This window comes from Cryptomeria japonica, unplaced genomic scaffold, assembly GCF_030272615.1.
Source record: "Cryptomeria japonica unplaced genomic scaffold, Sugi_1.0 HiC_scaffold_42, whole genome shotgun sequence".
NCBI lineage: Eukaryota > Viridiplantae > Streptophyta > Pinopsida > Cupressales > Cupressaceae > Cryptomeria > Cryptomeria japonica.
Window position 1 is genome coordinate 398,088 of NW_026728864.1, and position 4,819 is coordinate 402,906.

The 4,819-nt window shown below is 64.4% G+C and overlaps 1 non-coding gene across 1 annotated transcript; it reads left to right on the forward strand.

The window, feature by feature from the left end:
- On the forward strand, positions 1-119 carry LOC131862386 (5S ribosomal RNA). The gene has a single exon (XR_009361402.1). It is a non-coding gene; the product is annotated as a 5S ribosomal RNA (ribosomal RNA).
- Positions 120-4,819: the final 4,700 nt, after the last annotated feature.

A 4,819-nucleotide genomic window follows, 5' to 3' on the forward strand; every position in this document is an offset into this window, starting at 1 on the left:
GGGTGCGATCATACCAGCGTTAGTGCACCGGATCCCATCAGAACTCCGCAGTTAAGCGCGCTTGGGCCGGAGTAGTACTGGGATGGGTGACCTCCCGGGAAGTCCCGGTGTTGCACCCTTTTTTAGTTTTTCGCCGGGCGTCGCAATGCTATTTGAATAAACCTTTTGCCCGTTTGCGTTCTCGTCGGGGCCGGGCCGGGCCGGGGTGCGCTGCCCGCACTACCGCGCGCGCGGGGGCGACACCGAGCGCGCACCCGAGGCGCCCCGAGCACACAGGCCACGGTGCAACCCGGGCGTTGTGCGCGCACCCCGGTGCGCCCGAGGTGCTGCGCGCGCACCCAGGTGAAATCGGTGTGCACCTCGGCCAGTGCGCGCTCGGTCGAGTCGCGCACGTTGGCCAAGGTGCACGGTGATGTTTCTTACTCTAAGGTTCCGCACCAGACGCCCGGGACAGGTGAGCGAAGCTGGGCGGGGCCGGGTGCGCGGCCGGGGCAGGTGCACGCAGCTGGAGAGAGCTTTGGAGCACACCAGAGGTGCGCACCTTGGAGCACACTTCGGAGCGCACCAATGATGCGCTCCATTCAAAAGTTTCCTGAAAAGGCAAAAAAAGTTGAGATTATAGAATTTCCCACTTGAGAGATTGTAAAAAAAAAAAATTTAAAATGAAGGAAACGCGGGTGCCAAGGTGTGCGCGCCCGGGTGCGCAGCCCAGCCAAGGTGTGCGCACCAAGGCGCCCACCCTGGCGAAGGTGCACGCAAGGTGCGCACCCGAGGCAAACCGGACAATTAACCCAACTTTCGACTTCGCGCGCACCTGCGCACCTTGGAGCGCACTTCGGAGCGCTCCTTGGTGCGCACCAATCTTGGGCACCTCGGAGTGCACCATGGCGCCCACCAAGGTGCGCACCCGGGGCAAACCGAGCTCCGACTTCGTGCGCACCTTGGAGCGCACGAAAGGTGCGCACCATGGCGCCCACCAAGGTGCGCAGCCCAGCCAAGGCGTGCGCATCAAGGTGCGCACCCTGGCGAAGGTGCGCACCCGGGGCAAACCGAGCTCCGACTTCGTGCGCACCTTGGAGCGCACAAAGGGTGCGCAACCCAGCCAAGGTGTGCGCACCCCGGGCAAACCGAGCTCCGAATCGTGCGCACCTTGGAGCACACTTCGGAGCCCTCCTTGGTGCGCACCGATGTTGCGCACCTCGGAGCGCACCCGGGGAAAACAATGCAATTAACCCGACTTTCGACTTCGTGGGCACCTCGGAGCGCTCTCGGGTTCGCACCTCGGAGCACACCGAGGTGCGCACCTTTGATGCGCTGCCTTCACCAATTTCCAGAAAAGGCAAGAAAACATTGAGAAGGTGTGCGCACCGAGGTGCCCACCCTGGCGAAGGTGCACGCGAGGTGCGCACCCGGGGCAAACCGGGCTCCGACTTCGTGCACGCCATGCTGCGCACCTTGGAGGGCCATGGTGCGCACCTTGGAGCACACTTCGGAGCGCTCAATGGTGCCCAACCCAGCCAAGGTGCCCACCGCGGCGAAGGTGCACGCGAGGTGCGCACCCGGGGCAAACCGGGCTCCGACTTCGTGCACGCCGCACCTTGGAGCACACTTCGGAGCGCTCCTTGGTGCGCACCAGGGCGCGCAACCCAGCCGAGGTGCCCACCCCGGCGAAGGTGCACGCGGGGTGCGCACCCGGGGCAAACCGGGCTCCGACTTCGTGCACGCCATGGTGCCCACCGCGGCGAAGGTGCACGCGAGGTGCGCACCCGGGGCAAACCGGGCTCCGACTTCGTGCACGCCGCACCTTGGAGCACACTTCGGAGCGCTCCTTGGTGCGCACCAGGGCGCGCAACCCAGCCGAGGTGCCCACCCCGGCGAAGGTGCACGCGAGGTGCGCACCCGGGGCAAACCGGGCTCCGACTTCGTGCACGCCATGGTGCCCACCGCGGCGAAGGTGCACGCGAGGTGCGCACCCGGGGCAAACCGGGCTCCGACTTCGTGCACGCCGCACCTTGGAGCACACTTCGGAGCGCTCCTTGGTGCGCACCATGGTGCCCACCAGGGCGCGCAACCCCGCCGAAGGTGCACGCGAGGTGCGCACCCGGGGCAAACCGGGCTCCGACTTCGTGCACGCCGCACCTTGGAGCACACTTCGGAGCGCTCCTTGGTGCGCACCAGGGCGCGCAACCCCGCCGAAGGTGCACGCGAGGTGCGCACCCGGGGCAAACCGGGCTCCGACTTCGTGCACGCCATGGTGCGCACCAGGGTGCCCACCGCGGCGAAGGTGCGCACCCGGGGCAAACCGGGCTCCGACTTCGTGCACGCCGCACCTTGGAGCACACTTCGGAGCGCTCCTTGGTGCGCACCAGGGCGCGCAACCCAGCCGAGGTGCCCACCCCGGCGAAGGTGCACGCGAGGTGCGCACCCGGGGCAAACCGGGCTCCGACTTCGTGCACGCCATGGTGCCCACCGCGGCGAAGGTGCGCACCCGGGGCAAACCGGGCTAGGACTTCGTGCACGCCGCACCTTGGAGCACACTTCGGAGCGCTCCTTGGTGCGCACCATGGTGCCCACCAGGCCGCGCAACCCAGCCAAGGTGTGCGCACCAAGGTGCACGCGAGGTGCGCACCCGGGGCAAACCGGGGTCCGGCTTCGTGCACGCCGCACCTTGGAGCACACATCGGGGCGCTCCCGGGTTCGCACCGGCGTTGCGCACCGTGGTGGGCACCTCGGAGCGCACCGTGGTGGGCACCTCGGAGCACACCAAGGTGGGCAGCGAGGTGCGCACCTTTGATGCGATGCCTTCACTAATTTCCATAAAAGGCAAAAAAAAACGAGATTTTAAAATTTCCGTTTTGAAAGATAGTGAGAAAAAGGGAATGCTGGTGCCATCTTGAGCCCGCCCTGGTGCGCAGCCCAGCCAAGGTGTGCGCACCAAGGTGCCCACCCTGGCGAAGGTGCGCGCCCGGGCAATTAACCCAACTTCCAACTTCGCGCGCGCCAGGGTGGGAGCGCACCCAACAACCGGGCCTGGGAAGAGCCAATGCGAGAAACCCCACCAAACGCTCTGACAAAAAAAGAGGGGGCGCTCCAGTAACCCCGCTTCGGAGCGCACCCTGGGCAAACCCAGCCAGGGTGCCCACCCCGGCCAAGGTGCAGGCGAGGTGCGCACCCGGGGCAAACCGGGCTCCGACAACGTGCACGCCGCACCTTGGAGCACACTTCGTAGCGCTCCCGGGTGCGCACCTCAGAGCACACCAAGGTGGGCAGCGAGGTGCGCACCTTTGATGCGCTGCCTTCACTAATTTCCAGAAAAGGCAAAAAAAAGAGGAGATTTTAAAATTTCCGTTTTGAAAGATAGTGAAAAAAACGGAACGCGGGTGCCATCTTGAGCCCGCCCTGGTGCACAGCCCAGGTAAGGTGCCCACCCTGGCAAAGGTGCGCACCCGGGCAATTAACCCTACTTCCGACTTCGTGCGCGCCAGGGTGGCAACCGGGCCTGGGAAGAGCCAATGCGAGAAACCCCACCAAACGCTCCGACAAAAAAAGAGGCGGCGCTCCAATAACCCCGCTTCGGAGCGCAGCCGGGGCAAACCCAGCCAAGGTGCCCACCCCGACGAAGGTGCACGCGAGGTGCGCACCCGGGGCAAACCGGGCTCCGACAACGTGCACGCAGCACCTTGGAGCACACTTCGAAGCACTCCCGGGTGCCCACCGGCGTTGCGCACCGTGGTGGGCAGCGAGGTGCGCACCTTTGATGCGCTGCCTTCACTAATTTCCAGAAAAGGCAAAAAAAAATGAGATTTTAAAATTTCCGTTTTGAAAGATAGTGAAAAAAACGGAACGCGGGTGCCATCTTGAGCCCGCCCTGGTGCGCAGCCCAGGCAAGGCATGCGCACCAAGGTGCCCACCCGCGGTGCACGCCCGGGGCAAACCGGGCTCCGACTTCGTGCAGGCCGCACCTTGGAGCACACTTCGGAGCGCTCCTTGGTGCGCACCATGGTGCCCACCAGGGCGCACCCGGGGCAAACCGGGCTCCGACTTCGTGCACGCCGCACCTTGGAGCACACATCGGAGCGCTCCCAGGTTCGCACCAGCGTTGCGCACCTTTGATGCGCTGCCTTCACTAATTTCCAGAAAAGGCAAAAAAAAAACGATATTTTAAAATTTCCGTTCTGAAAGATAGTGAAAAAAAACGGAACGCGGGTGCCATCTTGAGCCCTTCCTGGTGCGCAGCCCAGGCAAGTTGTGCGCACCAAGGTGCCCACCCTGGCGGAGGTGCGCGCCCGGGGCAAACCGGGCTCCGACTTCGTGCACTGCATGGTGCCCACCAAGGCGCGCAACCCAGCCAAGGTGCCCACCGCAGCGAAGGTGCACGCGAGGTGCGCACCCGAGGTGCACACCCGGGGCAAACCGAGCTCCGACTTCGTGCACGCCGCACCTTGGAGCACACTTCAGAGCGCTCCTTGGTGCGCACCAGGGCGCGCAACCCAGCCAAGGTGCTCACCCCGGCGAAGGTGCACGCGAGGTGCGCACCCGGGGCAAGCCGGGCTCGGACTTCGTGCACGCCGCACCTTGGAGCACACATCGGAGCGCTCCCGGGTTCGCACCAGCATTGCGCACCTTTGATGCGCTGCCTTCACTAATTTCCAGAAAAGGCAAAAAAAAAAAAAAAACGAGATTTTAAAATTTCCGTTTTGAAAGATAGTGAAAAAAACGGAACGCGGGTGCCATCTTGAGCCCGCCCTGGTGTGCAGCCCAGGCAAGTTGTGCGCACCAAGGCACCCACCCTGGCCAAGGTGGGTCACGGGGTGGGTCC